This window comes from Mobula hypostoma, chromosome 3 (assembly GCF_963921235.1).
Source record: "Mobula hypostoma chromosome 3, sMobHyp1.1, whole genome shotgun sequence".
Classification (NCBI taxonomy): domain Eukaryota; kingdom Metazoa; phylum Chordata; class Chondrichthyes; order Myliobatiformes; family Myliobatidae; genus Mobula; species Mobula hypostoma.
Window position 1 is genome coordinate 126,898,944 of NC_086099.1, and position 21,504 is coordinate 126,920,447.

At 43.2% G+C, this 21,504-nt stretch overlaps 1 protein-coding gene across 1 annotated transcript in view; it reads right to left on the minus strand.

Moving 5' to 3' along the window:
- LOC134343535 (synaptotagmin-6-like) overlaps positions 1–21,504 on the minus strand; it is a 486,430-nt gene that overhangs the window by 200,184 nt on the left and 264,742 nt on the right. The gene's annotated exons all lie outside the window — the stretch shown is intronic.

Sequence of the window (21,504 nt, forward strand, 5' to 3'; positions counted from 1 at the left end):
GGTTAAGAGTGAAAAATGAGAAGTCTAAGGCGAACATGAGGGGAAATTTCTCACTCAAAGGGTCCTGGGAGTGTGGAATGAGCTGCCAGCACAAGTGGTGCATGCAAGCTCAATTTCAATATTCAAGGGAGGCTTTGGATCGGGTCATAGATAGTAGGGGTATGGAGAACTACGGTTCCGGTACAGGTCGATGGGAGTAAACCAGTTTAAATGTTTCCAGCAAGGACTAGATGGGCTGAAAGTCCTGTGTCTTTGCTGTACTTCTCCATGAGTCTATGATGTTATGACTCTGTAGCTCATGAAATATGTTTTTTTTTGTTGCAGCAGTAGTACAGTGCAATACATAAAACTACTACAGTACTGTGCAAAAGTCTTAGGCACCATCACTGTATATCTGTTCCTAAGACTTTTTGCACAGTCCTGCACATTCGACTTACTATATTGTCCCAGAATCGTGCACCTCTAATTCCTAATTTATGTAATGCCCAATGTTATAATTCATTAATAAATCTGATCAACACTTAACACTTGCAGTTTCTTCACTTGACCCAACTAGATTCTAGCTTTTTGTTGTGATCAGTCAAGCCAAGATAATTTCTCCTCACTGCATTGATCATCTCCCTATGCCCCTCCTTGGCAATAATTTCAGTCCTTTTAGAATGTTAGATATTCTAGAATATTTGTTACCAGCCATATTTTTGTAATGGCAGTTAGATCATATCCATATGTTTCTATTAATTCATTTGCCTTGAGAATGCTCTGAGCATCAGAGACAGAACCTTAAATGCACTCATTTTATCAGGTGTATTTATTGATCACTGATGAATGACTTGGTTTTAACTCCTTATTTATTTTGCTTGGAGACACAAGAGTCTCCAGATGCTGGAATCTGGAGCAACAAATAATCTGCTGACATAATTCAATGGACCAAACAGCATCTAGGGTAGGAAAGGAACTGTTGGCATTTTGTGTCAAAACTCCGCATCAACATAGTTATGTTATTCAATTATTCTGCTTACTATTTTTTACTTCCCCTTTCTAAATACCATTTGAGATTCCAATTCCTCCGCCGGGCTTTGCTTTGAGCAGATCTCTGGCCATGACCATACAACTGCACCCATCTCACCTCCACCCTGACCACTGCAAAGACTCCAGTCATCTTCCCATCAGCAACATCCCCCCCTACTCTTGCAGTCCCACCCCTTACTTCTGACCAGAGAGCAAGCCTTGATAAGGTACTCTGACACAAACTCTCCTTTCTTCTCTCATAAGAATGATACCAAATAAAACGAGTGTAGGTGCTGCAGCCCTTCGAATCTGTGCTGTTAGTCAATTATATCTCCTTCATCAGTATTTCTCATTCCGACCCTGTACCTTGGGATTCTATTAATATATGGAAAATCAATCGGTCTTGTATTGTTTGTTCACCAGCGGAAGTCTCCGTAGATCTGTTGGATAAAATAAAATCCAAATATTACCCTCGGTGAAGAAGTTCCTCCTCTCTCCATCCAGAATGACCGTCTCTTATTTTGAAAATGCGATGACTGGTTCGAGACTTAACAGCCAGCAGGAGCATCACTCCCATCCCATCTCTGTCTGGTCAAGGCCCAGAAGTATGTTGATCATTTCTCTTTCTTCTCATGTTAATTGAATGTAGGCCCACACTCCACTGCGTATTGAGAAAGGGACAAGGAAATGTGTGTAAGGATGGAGTCAAGTGAGGGGAGACTGAGTCTGGCATTCCCCATTGCTTAGATGAATGAGAGGAGACAAGGCTCCATGGGCTGGTAGCTGAGACAAGTTTTCTCTTAGGTGTAGAGTTGAAAATCAAGGGTTATGGTCTCTGAAAAAAGGAGAATGGCATTTAGAACATAAAAGGTAGAATAGAATGCATATGTTGTGGTTCAGCGTCATTAACCATCCAGATATCACTTTGCTGCTAGAATGTGCATTGAGCTCCCTAGCAACTGGATAAGAATGTCAAAGGGGAAGATGCATTTGTAAGCCTGATACCAATAGAGGTATTCAAAATAAGGTAGGTGTTTCAGAAAGTAGAATTGAGACATTTTCACTTGTAGCACAGTCTGAATCCAACGACCTAAATATATTACAGTCACTGGTAAAACTGATAATTTCAAGAGCCTCTGTCAATGGAACCGGATCCACTTCCTCACATTCTGTCAAATTAACCCACACTGTCTACTGATGGTAGGTCAGAGAAAGATGAGTTGGATAGATAGCCTACTGCCATAGATAGCCTAAACACTCCCGAACCATAGCCTAACAAGGACTACAGCCAATTAACCTTGTTGTAAAATCTCAGACACGGGTTTCAATTCAAACCACCAGGAGCTTAATGCTCTGAGGTCCATGCCTTTAATCACCAGCTGACTAATCCTGTGAAGCCGTACAGGCAATGAGAAGCCTGCACTTTGGATGTTACTTCATGCTATTGAAACTCATGTAGTTTGGAAACAATGAAATGACTGGGATTTAGGCTCCTAGAAGGTTAACATATTCCATTTACTATTTATCAAGCACGATCCACAACTCACAGCACTCACTCATTGACTTTTGGATTGTCCAATTGATTGGTGTACCTTTCAGCACCAGTTAGGGAAACCCAGACATAACTGTGAATGTTATGAATTCACTGGAAAGAAGTAATCGATTAACTTTCACCTCAGAATCTGAGGAAGGTTAAAACCAGTACATACTATTTGTGTTTTGGGGTATTCCTTTGCCAAGGCTACTGCTGAACCACACATGAAAAAATAACATTGAGTTCTGTTGTCTACTGGGTTATTTCACTTTCCCTGTGAAAAATTCTGCTTCTGTTCCTGCAATAACAAGACTTCACCTGGAATTTTACCACTGTAAGTTCAGAGACATATGTAATTCCAAAAATAAAAGTATTTATCATGGTTTAACTTCTGAAGCATTGTTCTCAAAACAACAGCTTGGAAACCAATTGTTAGTTGGTTGTTTTCCTCTATTGATACACCCTCATGGGAGCTCCTGAGTGCCACAAAAGTGCTTGGGAATTCAGAGTGCACCAGCTGCATATGATACACTCTGAAGAGCGCCAATTTAACTCATTTACCTTTTGTTTCACCCTTCTGCTGATAAAGTACACAAGCAATCAGGAGTTGATCTTCCTGTCATAAGATGTTGAATTAATTTCGGTTTGCAATGGTTTTGAAAAAATACAACCTAACTAAAGGAAGAAAGAAGATCCTAAGACACACCATTTGGGATGCGGAAAAGTACATCTCTACTCTGGGAAGAATTGCTATTACTGAGAGTGTATTCAATACTGCAGAATCACATGAAAGATTGAAAGGTGCTCAAAAATTTCTCAAGGTCTACTCTTCCTGATTTAGAATTTAATCCAAAAGTTCAAAGTAAATCTATTATTAAAGTATATATATGTTACCATATACTACCCTGAAATTTATTTACTTGCTGATATTTACAGGAAAAAGGCAATACAACAGAAATTGAAGACAAAAACGATACATAAATGTAACACCCTGGGAAAGGTTTCACTGCTAACGTAATGTCTGTAGAAGCAGTGTTTGTGTTATGGTTAGAGATAACAGGTGCTTTGGAATGCGAGCCATCCAATGAAATGAGTGTGTTTTCATGTTCTGTGCCTGACACCAGGGTGAGCTGGGTCTTTTGTCCAGTGGGAGATGAAGGGAGAAGATGCCGGAGAGAAGAAGTTGTAAGATTCAACCCAGAATGGAGTCATGATTCGACGAAGCTCAAGGAGATCGAAGGAGGAGCAGTGAAGAGGAAACCATGAACTCCAACTTGTGCACATTAGACTGTTCCTTTAAAATGGGCCCTTTCCTTTTTTTGCTTTTTCTTTACTAACTCTTTAGTCAAATTAAGAATTATAAAGCTAAATCATTTAATTGTATGCAGTGTACTGTCTGTTAGTTGTAACAGGGTAATAAATCACGCAGCATCCACACAAACGGGGGGTTCTGATGGGTTTGTGTTTCAATCTCCCACATTTGGTGAGGCCAGAGATTGTCTTCCCTAGACTTACACAGCCAATGGAACCAAAGAGTTTCATAAACAAAGACCGACAGATAACCAGTGCGAAAAAGGAGACAAACCATCCAAATAGAAATAATACTGAGAACATAATTTGTTAAAAAAAACACCTTGAAAGTTGGTTTTTAAATTATAGAATCAGTTTGGAGTAGTGGTGATTGATGTTTTCCATGCTTGTTCAGGAGCTTGATGGTTGTAGAGAAATAACTGTTCGTGAACCTTGTAGTTTTGAACCTAAGAACATTCCATTACTACCACTGGGCAGAACATTCCTTCTGCCCAATGGTAGTAGTGAGAAGAAGGCAATGTCTGGATGGTGGGGGTCTTTGCTAATGGATGCTGCTTTCTTGTGGCAGTGCACCTCATAAATATACTCTAGTGTGGGAATGTCTTTGTCTGTGATGGACTGGGCTATATCCACCACTTTTTGTAGCCATTCCCATTCCTGGGCATTGGTGTTTCCATATCAGGTCATGAAGTTACCAGTCAGGGTAGTCTCCACTCTGCATTTATAAAAGTTGGTCAAAGTTCTTGAAGACATGCCAAATCTACGCAAACTTTCCAAGAAAGTAGAGCTGCTGTCATGCCTTCTTTACTATGACACTTATGTCTTGGTCCCAAGACAGATCCTTTGATACTTTAATGCCAAGGGATTTAAAGCTAATGACCCTCTCCACCCCTGTTTCCTTTGTGAAGGCAGGTGCATTGACCTCTGACTTCTCCCTCCTGTAGTCCATAATCAGCTCTTCAGTTTAGCTGACGCTGAGTGAAAGGCTTTTGTGGCAGTGTTCAGGCAACACACATAAAAGTTGCTGGTGAACGCAGCAGGCCAGGCAGCATCTATGGAAGAGGTACAGTCGATATTTTGGGCCGAGACGTCAACTGTACCTCTTCCTATAGATGCTGCCTGGCCTGCTGCGTTCATCAGCAACTTTTATGTGTGTTGCTTGAAATTCCAGCATCTGCAGATTTCCTCGTGTTTGTGTGGCAATGTTCATTAGGTTTTCAATCTCACTCATTAGAGGGAGATTGAAAATTCCCCCCCCCCCCCCACCATATAACCCAAGTGCATTGTAACTCTGTTCCGCTCCAGCTTTTACACTGACATGTTGGGGAAGGTGGGGATTGATTGTGCTTTCCCATGACCTTCCTGTTAACAGACCATACTGATAAATAGGGAGGTATCCACAATATCATAGCACAACGGCTAATTTGATTAATTAGGCTCATAGAGAAGGTAAACGAGATTTTATTTATTTTCTTTCTTAGAGCTAACAGTTTAAACATGCTACCTGGTCATTATAAGCATTTTATATTACAACATATAAAAGGATATTGCTAAATTAACTTCATATTCTATCATTTTGCTGGTATTTTAAAAAAAATGTCAATTGACATACCCATAATCTACTTCTCAAAGGAGAATTGCAATAAAAATGGTCTAGAGCAGGGGTTTCCAACCTTTATTTATGCATTCGACCAATACAATTAAGCAAGCGGTCCATGGACCCCAGGTAATTGGGAACTCATATTCTGAAGATTCCCTGTTGCACAACATTCCAAGGCAGATAATGTATTGTCCATTCATCACCTCCATATCCACATCCTATCTATGAAATATGCTGTGGGAATTTCTTCACTACACTGACGGCAGCATTGCAAGGTACTCGCATGCCAGCACCTTCTCAAAGGCAGCAAGGAATGGGGAATCAATACGGATGAGGTTAGTCATTTACACACCACCACTTTCTCAAATTATATGTAGTCCGATGACTTCTGTGCTCTTTTAGCCCTTTCTAATCCAGAAGAAGCAGTCAAATGACACGAAGGACAACCTACCAGGTTCAAATGGTCCATTGAAATAATTCACATGCATCTGGCATCCATATAATTTTGCTTTTGTTAGTCTTTGAAAAGCAATCCTAGGTATAATGTGCTGACTCTTATGAGTGATTAATTACACGAGGGGGTTGTTTGCAAACTTTCTTCCTGGACACACTGGAGGCAGGAAGCATGTTCCCGCTGATGGGTGAGTCCAGAACCAGAGGCCACAGTTTAAGAATAAGGAACAGGCCATTTAGAACGGAATTGAGGAAAAACTTTTTCACCCAGAGAGTGGTGGATATGTGGAATGCTCTGCCCCAGAAGGCAGTGGAGGCCAAGTCCCTGGATGTTTTCAGGAAAGAGATGGATAGAGCTCTTAAAGATAGCACAATCAAAGGTTATGGGGATAAGGCAGGAACTGGATACTGATTGTGGATGATCAGCCATGGTTACAGTGAATGGCAGTGCTGGCTCGAAGGGCCGAATGCCCTACTCCTACACCTATTGTCTATTGTCTATTTTCTATTGAAAAAGGAACCTGTAATCTAACTTCACAGCAGAACCTCTATATGCATACTCTGGAGCTGATACTGCTTTCTCCTGACTAATGTGTAACAAATTGAATGCTAAGGGATTAGTTTTAACGGTCTTCGCCAACTGTAGCTAAGCTAACACTAACGTTGAAATCATCTTCAAATACTTTCAAAGAAAAGATTTGAGGCACCTGGGTGTATTAAAATATTCTTGGGGTTATGAGGTAATTATTAATTTCTTTTGATGTGTTAATATTGTTTGCAGGCAAATAATAGCACAAACTGCGACACAAAAGGTACAAATAATATTCTCGAGCCAACAATGATATAGTTCTTTTTCATTTTTGAAATACTATGTCTTTCTCTTTTTAAAGCACCTTCAAATCTTTAATTTGAATGATATGTTAAATAATATGAATTAAAAATATTATTTTTCATCATGCTTCTAATGCATCATTCATGATGTTGCTGAGAGGGGTAAGATGCCGAATCTCCGTTTTTTGGTTATGGATACAGTCATCCCTCACTGATTTGAGTTGTCATGGTGGATAGGTAATGTGTACCTTTTGTTGTTGATGATCAAAGTTCAAAGTTCGAAGTTCAAAGTAAATTTATTATCAAAGTACATATATGTCACCATACTGAATCTTGAGATTCATTTTCTTATATGCATTCTCAATAAATCTATAGAATAATAATCATAGTAGAATCAATGAAAGACCACACTAACCTAGACACTCAGCAAGCGTGCAAAAGACAGCAAACTGCGCAAATACAAATATATGCAATTGTTGCTGATATTTGGTAGTACAGGACAGAGCTGGATCCTGGTCCGTTTTATCTGTTTCAATAGCATAAAGCCTTGTAGTATCAGTTTTTTTTTCCCCAGAACTTTAGTTGGGTTCCCAGCCAGCTGGATCCTATATACTGTATGCACAAATTGATTGCCCTCTCAACAACTCAGTAAAGAATTTAATATGGGCATTGTAGTACCAGCTTCGTTCTGTAAACTGTATCAGCCATTCACTTTGTTAGTCTATGGAGTATACTTGTGTTTGGCAAAATTGTCTATTTCTTTTTGTCATTCACCTGGCAAATTCTGATTGCTTTTAAGAGGCTTATGTCAGAGAGAGCAAAGGCAAGTTATGGCTTTTCTTCCAACACCCTGCATTTAATAAGGATCCTCTGCAATGTTTTAACATGCCCCTTTATGAAACCATGTCCTCTGAGATAAGGTAAGTAAATGGTCATAATGGTGAATACATATAGCTCTGAGTTCTCTAGAGGTGAATTCACTTTCGTAATCACACACCAATTTCTCGGGAATCTCTCTTTGAGCAAATAGGATTAAAACTGTTAATTGCTGTGGCTTTCAGAATTATTCCATTGTTCTGATGAATGAGCACTTAAAGTATTATCCTTCAACAATGAGAAACTATTGAGATTTTAGTATCTCCTTTTGTTAGCCCTGTCACATTTACCAGGCAGTTTAAAGGAAGCTGTATTGGATCGGGCCCAAGAAACTTCATTTATCCTTTCTTGCCTTTGATGTTTTCACCTCAGCCATTTCTGTGACTTTACAGGGCTTTGCTTCTCCCTAACTGGCATCTTTCTTTATGATATTTTTGTCTGCAGTTAATGAGCTTGCACTGTCTGGATCTTTGCATCACCTTGTGGACAGGATGGTCCTGGGCATTGCTGGCCAATTCACAGATCTGGAAGTTGCCTTCTGTGCCCACTACTCTCTTATGTCCTCTAAGAGTCTCATCTTCTTTCGACTGAAACATGTCCTGGCTTATTCTAAGGTCAATCACAGAAAGTGGAACTTAATTCATCCAAGTGACACGTTGAATGTCAACAGGAAAAGTTCCTCAACTGGTCTTGCATTCCCTCCATCATTTTAGTATAAAGTTTGCTAATACTATGCTAGTACTGGTGTCATTTTTTCCAGAGTTGTAGTTGGCTGTTGTTTTCTCTTCACTGAGTGATTCTAACTCTCTGATAGATATTGTCAGAAATTCCTTGGGGTTCCATATTTCCAGCCAAATGCTGACTTTGGCTAGAACCCACTTTTTGCTTCACCAGATCTTGCAGTTCCTTTGCTAATTTTCTCTTCAACACACTTGGATGTCTCTTGGATATCTCAAGTGATGTAATACTCAAAATTGTCAAATCTCCCAACCAATTTGTCACCATATTCGGTCCTATTTGGATTAGGGCTATTTTTCTCCTTTCTAGAAGGACTCATTAATTGGTGAGTTGTTTTTCATTTTTCGTATTGTCTCCTTCAACTCATGGATTTATTGAGATTAACTGACTTTCCCCAGTGCTTCTCAGATTCAGAATAGCAGGTCCTTCCATTTCTCTGACATGCTAATTTACATTTTTGCTTAAATTTCTGAATACATTGATAAGGTTTGAAATGAAAGAGAATCTTGGTAGCTCAGGTTGACTGCTTGTTTGTCGGGTTGTTTGGTGAACCTGGATATTAGGTCGCAAAATGTTTCGTCGCCCGTCGAGGTGACATTGTCAATGCGCAATTGAGTTTTGTTTCTGCATACTCAATTGTACATTGTCACCTCACTGAGGATGTCACCTGGAGTGGTGACAAAACATTTGCAACCTAACCTCCAGGCTTAGTGAACAACCTACAAATACTTCTATAATGGCTTTAGTCTCCCAGTTCATCGTCATTTATTTATTGAGAAGAGGTCTTTCCAGCCTTTTGAGACACGCCACCCAGCAATGCTCCAGTTCAATCCTAGCCTGATCATGGGACAATTTACAGTGACTAATTAACGTACCAACCGGTAGGTCTTTGGACTGTGGAAACCCAAGGGAAAACCACGCAATCACGGGTGAACATAATAGCTCCTTACAGGCAGCAGCGGGAATTGAACCTGGGTCATCTGTCCTGCAAACCACTAGGTACCGTGCTGTCCCAATGATCAGGGAAGGTTCATGAAACAATTGCCTTTCATGTACTCAACACTCACAATTGGGACAGGATGATGTTAACTGCTTTTTTTAATCTTTGGGTTAAAGTTTATAGCATTTCTGTGGAACGGAATGTTGTTCAATCTACTGCTGGTACAATATTATATCCTCATATTTCCCAGAGCTCTATTTCTTAATTATATTTAAAACTCACATCTGTGGCTTCCATCTTAATTCGCTTCAGAAATCCATCCTCTGTGCTGCTGAGAGATACATTGTCTCTTTAATTCCCAGTCACTTTGCACCAATTATTTCCCTTCTGACTGAGCCCCACATCTCTGAAGCCAGCCCACGTGTCATAACTTCAGTTGGATTTGATTGTGAGTCTCATCACTTACTGTATTGTCAAAAGTCAGAAAATTAAATTGGATGATTAGTTTCTTTATTAATGGTAGAACTTCCATAATGTTCCACGTTGCAGTTGATGCTGCATGAACATGACATAAGCAGATCTTTTGTGCAAATAGTTTATAAGGTTTTATTCATTTTATAATAAGAGGAGTGTTTTCTTTTAACTTGTTGGTGTTAAGACACTGGACAGCTATGTTTTCCATCTTATGGCTGCAGCAACATCCACGAATTAAGTCTCAGACTTAAGATCCAGACATTGAACTGAGGTGAATGTAAACCAAATAACAAGCTGCTAGAAGAATTTAAAAAAAAACAAATTTCATGGCATATGTGAGTGATGATAAACCTGATTCTGATTTGGGTCTCTATTGTGGGAAGGGAGCAGGGGGAGGGGGAACTATGTTTGGGAAAAAGGGAAGCGGGGGAGGGAGCAGGTAGCATCAGAGAGGCATTCTGTAGTGATCAATTAGCAGTTGTTTGGAATCAAATGACCATGCCTGGTATCTCAGGGCTGGGTGTGTCTGCACTGACATCACTCCATACTGCTGGCACTCCTTCTCTGCCACCTGCCCCATACCCTTCCCGTGGCACTCCACCCTCACCATTCCCAACGTCCTTTACTCTCACCAGATTTACAAACATGCTCTCTGCTCTACATTGACAAAATTCTTAGGCACCCTAGCTATAAATATGTGCCCGAGACTTTGCACAGTACTGTATATGTAATATTGTTTGCAAACAGTGGGCAAATGCCACTTAACAAACCATTAGCTGAGTTGAAAGTGAATGGCTAGTGATCAAATGCCACAAGAATAAATCTCCAGAAATACGTCAAGCCAGATTCCTGACGACAGAGCCCTGATGAAGGGTCTTGGCCCGAAACGTCGACTGTACCTCTTCCTATGGATGCTGCCTGGCCTGCTGCATTCCACCAGCATTTTGTGTGTGAAGCCAGATTAAACAATCATTTGTTGAACAACAGGTCAAGGAGCGATCATGGTAAAAGACAGAGTGAATTTCCAGTGTGGAAGCACAACCTCCCAGTGAGGAAAGGCCAAGAGTGGCAATAGCATTGAGAAAAACATCACAGAAATCATTTTTAGAAAGAGCATACTTGAGATTGTATTGATCTATTTGTTTACTTATCTAGACAATAAGTGCAAAATAGGCCCCCCTAGCCCTTGGATCTGCACCATCCAGCAACCCCCAGCAGTTCTGATTTAACCCTAACCTAACCATGGGACAACTTTCAATTAACTTACCTGATACATCTTTGGATTGTGTGAGGAAACCAGAGCACTCGGAGAAAGCTCACACATTCCACATGGAGAACAGACAAACTCCCTACAGAGGACATCAAGTGTGAACTCTGAACTTCAACATGCCAAGCTGTAATAGAGTTACGCTAACCACTTCTTGTGATACCCATTGGATAAAACCATAAGCATCGAACTATTGCCTTAATTCAAGAATAGCAACCATTAGTATAAGATGGTCACTGGTAAACCTAGTCAGTAGATCACAAGAAATTTCCTAACCTAAACTTTTGAGAACATGGAACACAATATTATAGGGGCCTACTAACATGAATTGCATAATCATAAACACAAGAGATTCTGCTGGCTGAAATCCAAAGCAACGCACACAAAAACACTGGAGGGACTCAGCAGGTGAGGCAGCATCGATGAAAATGAATAAACAGTTCATATTTTGGGCTGAGACCCTTCTTCAGGACTGGAAAAGAAGGGGGAAGACACTAGAATAAAAAAGGTTGGGGTAGGATAGCTAGAAGATGATAGGTGAAGCCAGGTGGGTGGGAAAGATAAAGGCCTGGAGAGGAAGGAATCTGAGAGGAGAGAAGAGTGTACCATAGGAGAAAGGGAAGGAGAAAGGGATCCAGGGGGAAGTGATAGAAAGATGAGAATAGCTAAGAGGCCAGAGTCGGGAATAGAAGAAGAGGGGAGGTGAAGGGGATTTTTTTTACTGAAAGGAGAAATAGATATTCATGTCATTAGGCTGGAGGTTACGCAGATGGAATATAAGGTGTTGCTCCTCCACCCTGAGGGTGGCCTCATCTTGGGACAAGAGGAGGTCATAGACCAACATGTCAGAACGGGAATGGAAATCAGAATTAAAATGTTTGGTCACTGAGAAGTTCTGCCGGCATAACTGTATTTAAAGAAAACTTCATAAATGAGCGAGGTAGAAAGGAATAGTTAAATTGACCTTGTCAGATAAAGCAAGGACTAAAGAGATTCATTTGGTACAAGAACACCTCTAAATGTCATTGACTGGCTGGGCAGTTTCTGCTATTTTTTAATTTCTATCTAATTCTATAATGCAACAATGGTTCATTGCTTCTTCCAAGGACTTCAATGTAACATAATGAAATTGAGGAGAGTTTAATGCGATCTTTCCCAGCTCATTGCTTCGAAAGTTTCAATAAAGAGAAGGCTTAACTATAGTAAACTGTACACTGATCCCAAAGTCGTTGGTCAGGGATAAAGCAGATGAATCTGTAGGGTTAGAAGAGGTTACCACGGGCTACCTTTGTCTAACTAACTTGTTTAAACTTTGGTACCTGTTGGCTGATGGATAGCCACTGACCAGTTTTCACAACCAGATTTTATTACGTTCCATTAAAGTTGAAGAATATGGAACTCAAATGGAACAACTTTGATTGCAAGGGATACAGTGAAAATATGAGTTGTTAGAGCCATTCATAGATGAGAAAGACCCCAGCAACTGTTGCTAGGATACGGTTTTTCTTCACTGTATTGAACTGGGAATGGAGCACTGCGGGAAGTGACTCCAGCTTTTTATAACAATATTGCAATAAGTTGGGAGCATTTTTGGGAAAAGGAAGAATCAGGTGACCCAATTACAGTCATCAAGATACAAATCAGGTTGCAGTGACATACTAATGCTCGCGCACTTGCATCTCATGCAAACTCTATTGTACAAAGTTGTGAACAAAATAACAGACTCATTAGATGGACAGTAAAAAAACAAATATCTGACCAGAGGAAACCAGGGCCTCATGCAATGGATATTCACTTTCCAGGGCCAGAGAGGATGGTTGCTAGACTTAGCTTTCTAGAACAGTAGCTTGATCTTTGTAAAGGGCCAGAGTTGTTGTGACAATCTTAAACTTCTAGCCAATATTCCTTGCTTAGCTCTTTGTTGTAAACAAGAATTAGTCTCCAGTTTTTAATATAAGTTGCAAGCAGAATTCAATTGGAAATGAAAGGCACAGCATTCCGCAGTTTTTAGCGTCTGTGATGGACAATTTGTTCATTTGTAACTTGTTGGTATGTTTTTTTTAGTTCATAAGTATTATACCTGTGTTTGGAAATCTTTTGTACTTCATAAATCTTTTGAACTTTATAATGTTTTTTATAAATCAGAAATCCTCAATGAGTGTTAAATGTGTGTTAAAAACTTCTTATTAAAATTTAAACATGTATTATGAAAAATAAAATAATCTATGTTTAAATACTTTATTAACTGGAAGAATCTCCTCCTTGGTAGGGAGGGGGTTGTCACCACTCAGGCAATGGGTATCGGCAGCTAAACTTTGCCATAGAGGCCAGACAGGGAAGTAAGCTAGTCCTTGGAGAGTTGATGGATACAGAATAGTCTCCAGATAATGAAGGTACCCATAGATACCTGTATGGGATAAGGCTTAAGATCACTTTTTGAGTTTAGGGCTTTTTGCATAGTGAAGTGAATACCATCGCACTCAGACTTCTGAAAATTAGAATGTATGAAACAAGAATTTCAAAACATAAATGAGCTGGCAGAAAGGTAGCAGATATTATCGTGTATGCAAAATGGAATGTAGTTTGGAGTTAAACAGCAAATGTGATTATAAACTAAATTGGAATGCATTAAACAGATCAGATGAAAAAACTATAAGAATTGTGCTCCTCCACTGCATCCACCACAAACAGGACATCCTGGTGGCCAAGCATTTTAATTCTAATTCCCATTCCTGTTCTGACGTTAGGTCCACGGTCATCTCGTGCCCAGGGTGAAGCCGTCCTTCACCTCCCCCCCCCCCCAGGGTGGGGTAGCAACACCTTGTATTCCGTCTCCATAGCCTCCAACCTGATAGCATGAATATCGATTTCTCCTTCTGGTAAACATATTCCCCTTTCCTTCTCAGTCCTAAAGAAGGGTCTCAGCCTGAAACATCAACCGTTCATTCTTTTTCATAGATGCTGCCTGAGCTACTGAGTTCCTCCTGCATTCTGTGCATGTGGCTTTGCATTTCCAGCATCTGCAGACTTTCTCATATTTATGATAAGGATTGTGTATTTCAGAAGTTGGCTCACAAGAATAAAACAAGACCAGAGATTGGATATTGGGCTGGTCGAAAAGATGATTCAGACCAATATATTGGACTTCATTTTCAAGAGTGTTTGTGGGTTTGAGAGGCTGGATTAATAGGAAGAGAGGGGTCCCAGTTCCTGGGGGTAAATGCTAAAAGCAAAATTGCTTTTGAAGGTTGACAGATGTAGTTAAATTTATAATGGGAATGTTACGAGAATACACATAAAATTAAGATGTTTGCTGGCCTGGGTTAGCATCAGTGACATCAGCAGTTGGTCTGCCACCTGCCCTCAGGGGAAGGAGAGATAAGGAACAATGAAGCAGCGTCTGGAGATGTGTAATGAAGGGACGTGGGAGAGAGAGAGCTGTCTGGAGCGGCTCCCCCTTTGAACCCTGAACTGTTTGAAGTGACGGACAGGCGATACCCCAGCAGGGGGATAAAAAGGGACAGGTTCGCTAAGACAGACACACGCCACCCGAGGTAACGAGACCCTGGAAGTGGTGCGCCTCTCACGAGTGGGTGAGAAGTATCAGACAACGACCAGGGTGGAAAGGTACGATCAGCGGGAACCCGGTGTGTGTCCGCCCTTGCCTGGGTGCCGGGTTCACTGCAGAGGATCGACCGCATCTGGAGGAGGGGTCACAGTCGGTGACCTCAGGTGACATCACCAAGGACCCGCCCAAAAAGTTGCTTGTGAGCCATCCCGCCGATCTGTGAGTGAAGCAGTGTTCTGAATGATCAGTTGTTCCTGTTCTATCTCTCTCTTCCCCCACCTTGTCCATCGCCATGGCAACGATTACTGTGAACTGAACTTTGAATCACTTTGAAATTTGGTCATTTACCCCTAGACAACGATAGAGCTTGATTGATGCTGTTATCTTAATTCTGTGCACATGTGTGGTTAACATTGCTGAACTGTTGCATTTATTATCCTTTCGATTACTGTGTTGCTTGTTTCTTTAATAAAACTTTCTTAGTTCTAGTACTCCAGACTCCAACTGAGTGATCCATTTCTGCTGGTTTGGCAACCCAGTTACGGGGTACGTAACAGGAATCACCAAGTCAAAAGACAGGGAAGTGGAGAATAAGAAATCATCAAAAATGAGTTAAGAATATATTTGAAAAAATCACAGCTCAGTGTTGTGTGAAATGAAGGACATACGCCAAGGGAACCTAATTCATGCATTCATGGGTGGATTAATTAAATGCAGAAGCAGGACCCTTATAGGCATGGATTCACAACTGATTGTCATTGCACACATCTCCTGCTAAGAATTTCCCACGTTATACTCCAGGATGAGGCAGGGCTGGCAGTCATTTGCATCGGTCAGTGGCCTCATGTGGAATCAAGGACATTATCAGTGAGGTTGGCAGATTGGGACATGGGTACATGCGATCATGGGGTAGAACAGCAAAACACAAAGCTGGAGTGGTCAGTCTTTAGCTCAGTAAAGTTGGGCGAGAACAGAGCTGGAGGCTTAGGGTGCAGAGTCATTTATTATCATTTGTTTGGATTGTGGAACTTGGGCTTGAGAAATTGAAGCCAAAGGTATAACAAACTTGGCAGGAAGAGGCTGAGTAACTGACCACAGTGACTGTGAAGCTCAAAGGTTTCAGAGAGAAGGCACTGGTAAGAATAGGTAAGTTATTTTTTATTGTCGATAAATCCTCAGTCCTTAGTTCTATGTATAGAGGGTGGTTAAGGCTCCTCCTGTGAAATATGGGATTTCAGTGTACCTGACAACTGCTGATGACCACATCTGCAAATGTTTATCTTTCTTCAGATCCTAACTGAGAAAGTCAAGGAACTAGAGCTGGGCTGGACGTACTCAGGAATTAACTGGAGCTGGGCTGAGGGTACTGGGTATGGAACTAGAGCTGGGGCTGGACGTACTCAGGATGGAACTGGAGCTGGGCTGGAAGTACTGAGGTTGGAACTGGAGCTGGGCTGGACGTACTCAGGATGGAGCTGCAGCTGGGCTGGATGTACTCAGGATTTAACTGGAGTTGGGCTGGACGTACTCAGAATGGAACTGGAATTGAGCTGGACGTACTCAGGATTTAACTGGAGCTGGGCTGGACGTACTCAGAATGGATCTGGAGCTGGGCTGGACGTACTGAGGATGGAGCTGTAGCTGGGCTGGATGTACTCAGGATTTAACTGGAGTTGGGCTGGACGTACTGAGGGTGGAACTGGAGTTGGGCTGGACGTACTCAGAATGGAACTGGAGCTGGGCTGGATGTACTGAGGATGGAACTGGAGCTGGGCTGGACGTACTCAGAATGGAACTGGAATTGAGCTGGACGTACTCAGGATTTAACTGGAGCTGGGCTGGACGTACTCAGAATGGATCTGGAGCTGGGCTGGATGTACTGAGGATGGAACTGGAGCTGGGTTGGACGTACTCAGGATTTAACTGGAGCTGGGCTGGACGTACTGAGGATGGAACTGGACCTGGGCTGGACGTACTCAGGATGGAACTGGAGCTGGGCTGGACGTACTCAGAATGTATCTGGAGCTGGGCTGGACGTACTGAGGATGGAGCTGCAGCTGGGCTGGATGTACTCAGGATTTAACTGGAGTTGGGCTGGACGTACTGAGGGTGGAACTGGAGTTGGGCTGGACGTACTCAGAATGGAACTGGAGCTGGGCTGGATGTACTGAGGATGGAACTGGAGCTGGGCTGGATGTACTCAGGATTTAACTGGAGCTGGGCTGGACGTACTCAGAATGGATCTGGAGCTGGGCTGGATGTACTCAGGATGGAACTGGAGCTGGGCTGGATGTACTGAGGATGGAACTGGAGCTGGGTTGGACGTACTCAGGATTTAACTGGAGCTGGGCTGGACGTACTGAGGATGGAACTGGACCTGGGCCTGGACGTACTCAGGATGGAACTGGAGCTGGGCTGGACGTACTCAGGATTTAATTGGAGTTGGGCTGGACGTACTGTGACGAGAATACACATAGATTAAGATGTTATCTGTCCTGTGCTGGCACCAGTGGGATCAGCAGTTGGTCTGCCACCTGTCTTCAGGAGAGAGAGACATAAGGAAAACAATAGAGCAGCATTTGGAGATGTTAATGAAGGGACGGGAGAGTCTAACGGAAGGAGAGCTGTCAAGATCGGCTCACACTTTGAACCCTGAACTGTTTGAAGTGATGGACAGGCAATACCCCAGCAGGGGGATTAAAAGGGACAGGTTCGCTAAGGCAGGACACACACGACACCCCGAGGTAACGAGACCCTGGAAGCGGTGCGTCTCTCACAAGTCGGTGGGAAGTTTTGGACGGCTGGTCGCGGGATCAAGCCATAGACGCACAGGGTGGAAAGGCACGATCGGTGGGAACCTGGTGTGTGTCCACCCTTGCCTGGGTGCCAGGTTCACCGCAGAGAAACGATCGTATCTGGAAACGGAGGGGTCACGGTCGGTGACCTCAGATGACATCACAAACGACTCGCCCGAAAGCTGACTGCGAAGGTCTGTGTGGAAGCCGTTTGAATATTCATTCGTTTTGCTCTCTCTCTCCTTCCCCCCACACTATCCATCTCCCACGGCAACCATTACTGCGAACTGAACTGAACTAAATTGAACTGGACTTTGCGTCACTTTGAAACTGGTCATTTACCCCTAGACAACGATAGAGCTTGATTGATCCTGTTACCTTAATTCTGTGTACATGTGTGTTTATCATTGCTGAACTGTTGCATTTATTATCCTTTTGATTAGAGTACTGTGTTGCTTGTTTCTTTAATAAAACTTTCTTAGTTCTAGTAATCCAGACTCCAACTGAGTGATCCATTTCTGCTGGTTTGGCAACCCAGTTACAGGGTACGTAACATAAGTGGGGTTCTCGTCCGCGATTTTGAACGCTAAATTTGGGACGGAGTAAATTGATTGGGTTAAAATTTCTGAAAGAAAGAAAAGACAAACAGCAGAAATGGAGGCTGAGGAATTTATAAAGGCGCCGACCTTGGAGGCATTAGAGGATGCCAGGAAATCGGAATCGGTAGCTGTGGCCAAATGGTTGAATCTTGCTAAGGGGAAGTCGACAATGAGGAGAGAGGAGATACACAGAGCTATCGTAGAGCACTATGTATCTAAAGGTGTGTTCCCCCAAGGCGAGCTGGAGGTGGTGTCTATTGAAAAATCTGCTGGAGACGCGGTACAGGTGCAGACTGAGACTCGAGCACGAGTTCCGGGTACGGCAGTTAGAACACGAAGAGAAGCAGTTAGAAAGGCGGGAGAAAGAGAGAGAGTTAGAAAGGTGGGAGAAAGAGAGGGAGAGAGAGTTGGAGCGAGAGGAGAAACAGAGGGAAAGGGAATTCAAGCTGGAGAAGTTAAAGATAAGGGCAGAGCAGGGGCCTGTGCCGAACCAAGGTGGAGGGTTCCCGGCGACCCAGGAGGTTAGGCTGGTTCCCCCATTTGATGATACTGACGTGGATCGGTACTTTCTCCATTTTGAAAAGGTTGCTACCAGTCAGGACTGGCCGAGGGATAAGTGGGCTGTTTTGCTTCAGAGTGTACTGAAAGGGAAAGCCCAACAAGCTTACTCAGCTTTGTCCGCGGAAGATGCCCAGAGGTATGAGGTGGTGAAAGAGGCCATCCTCAGGATTTATGAGTTAGTCCCGGAGGCATACCGGCAGAGGTTCCGGAATGCGAGGAAGCAGTGGGACCGCACGTATTTAGAGTTTGCCCGTGAGATGCAGACATATTGTGAGCATTGGTGCGCCTCGAAGGGGGTAGAGGGGGATTATGACAGACTGCTACAGCTGATCCTGATTGAGCAGTTTAAAGGTTGTGTCCCTGAGGGTATGAGACCCTACCTAGATGAGAAAGAGGCAGCCACGTTAGCCGCAACTGCTAAGTTAGCGGATGAGTATGCTTTGACGCATAAAATGAAGTTTGCCCTGAGTAAAGGCTACCAGAAGGGTAGTCAGGACGGTGGGGAGAGTCCGCCAGAAAAGTCAGAAAGTAAGCCGGGGACTAGTGAGAAGGATAAGGTAGACCGGGAGCAGCTTGGTAGGAAGTCTCCTGGGGTCGTCTGTTATAATTGCGGGAAAGTCTGACACTTTGCGTCCAGGTGCTTTGCCCCAAGGAAAGAGACGGGAAAAGGAAAAACGGCGATTTTGACTGGCTGTATCGAGCCGGTAAGCAAACCGCTAGGACGGGACAGGTCTGCCAAAGTTCAGGAAGGGCACGAAAGGTTTATCTCGGCCGGATTGGTGTCAATGAAGGAGGGGTTAAAACCAGTTCCAGTGCGGATCTGGAGAGACACGGGAGCGTGTCAGTCACTGATACTGAAGAGTGTATTAGAGTTTAGCTCAGAGACCCAGACTGGGAGGTCAAGGTCAAAGGTATTGGGGAAGGGACAGAGGCAGTCCCTTTGCACCAGATACACTTACAAAGCAACCTGGTCTCTGGACTAGTCACGATCGGGGTGAGGTCCGAATTAACGATGAAAGACGTGGAAGTCTTGCTCGGTAATGACATCGCCGGAGGAATCGTGTTCCCAGTCGTGAGATTGACAGGTCAGCCTGCCAGCATTGAGGCCCCGCCCATGGACTCACAGGTTCATCACGGGACTGCGGTAGTAAATTTAGCTGAGACATTTCTGCCAGCCTTGTACGAGAAGCGGGTAGAAAGTGAAGAGAAGGAGTGTAGTGAAACAAGAGGTAGTGAGGGAGCTGAGACAGACTTAGCATTAGCCAGGAAAGAATTTGTGCAGGCGCAGGAGCGAGATGAGGGGCTGATGGTTTTGGCAGAGACAGCTCTCTCTGACACAGAATTAACAAAGGAACTAGTAGGCTATTGTGTGGAGGAGGAAGTGCTAAGGAAGAAAGGGAGACCAAGTACCGTACCCGCAGATGAGGAATGGGGGGTGGTGCAAAAGAGTTATGGGGATGAGATTTTTAACCTGGCCCACAAGGTACCCCCCGGTGGACATATTGCGGTGCTGGAGGAAACAGTTGGTGGAATCATGAAAGTGGTTTACCGGCTGCCCAGGAGGAAGGATGTGATTGATTATGGCCGACGCGAACTGATACGGTCACAGGCTTTTAATATGCTAACAAACCTAGTCGGTGTTAGCGCAGAAATCAATGAAGCTAGGGTCCCCCTGATAAGAGAAAAAAACCATTTTGAAAAGATGAGTATGGTATCGACCAGATGAGAGAAGGCTATTGTTTTGGCCAGCTCTGCTGATAAGGTCTCTCCCTTAATCCCCGAACAAAGCGACTATTTAGGAGAAGTAATTAAATGACTCGCACACGTGTGTTTGATTGTCCCGAGGCGATGCAAAGAACTGGGACGTTGGGTGGTGTTTGTTACACTAGGGTAGCCTAGCGAGCAACGACCCTATAGAATGAGTAATTCAGTGATGAAAGGGCTGACGAACACAGAGATGTGTATTGGCGATGTAATATGGCTGTCTGAAGCCAGCTTGATAGTGAACCTTGAAAGAAATGAGTTCGGCCACGCGAAGGTCACTTATCTGGGATTTGTGGTAGGACAGGGGCAGCTGGCTCCGATGCAGGCTAAGGTGTGGGCTATCTCGGAGGTCCCCAACCCGACAGACAAGGGAGACCTGAGAAGGTTCTTGGGGATGGTGGGGTACTGTAGGAAGTTTTGCAATAACTCTGCGGTTACTACCCCTCCCCCTCCTACTAAGCTCTTGCGAGAGAAAACTAAGTCGGAATGGGACGACCCTTGTTATTGTGGTCCGGGACGAAACCAAATGAGAGGTTACATTGATCGCAATTCATCAGTGTTTTTGGCCACTATGAAGTTTGCTAAATTGAAGCCTGGTCTAAGGGATTATTAATAACGCATATAAAAGGAACAGAAAATGTGATGGCTGACTGCCTGTCAGGTGTTGACAACTTCAAATTCGATGTATTAGCCAAATAGCTGATAAAGATGTGTATTTGTGTGTATCAAATAATGTATTAATGTTTGTAATTTTTACCCTGGTAAAAATCCTTAAAGGGGGGAAGTGTGATGAGAATACACATAGATTAAGATGTTAGCTGTCCTGTGCTGGCACCAGTGGGATCAGCAGTTGGTCTGTCACCTGTCTTCAGGAGAGAGAGAGATAAGGAAAACAATGGAGCAGCATTTGGAGATGTTAATGAAGGGACGGGAGAGTCTAACGGAAGGAGAGCTGTTGAGATCGGCTCACCCTTTGAACCCTGAACTGTTTGAAGTGATGGAAGGCGATACCCCAGCAGGGGGATAAAAAGGGACAGGTTCGCTAAGGCAGGACACACACGACACCCCGAGGTAACGAGACTCTGGAAGCGGTGCGTCTCTCACAAGTCAGTGGGAAGTTTTGGACGGCTGGTCGCGGGACAAGCCATAGATGCACAGGGTGGAAAGGCACACAAACAACAGGAA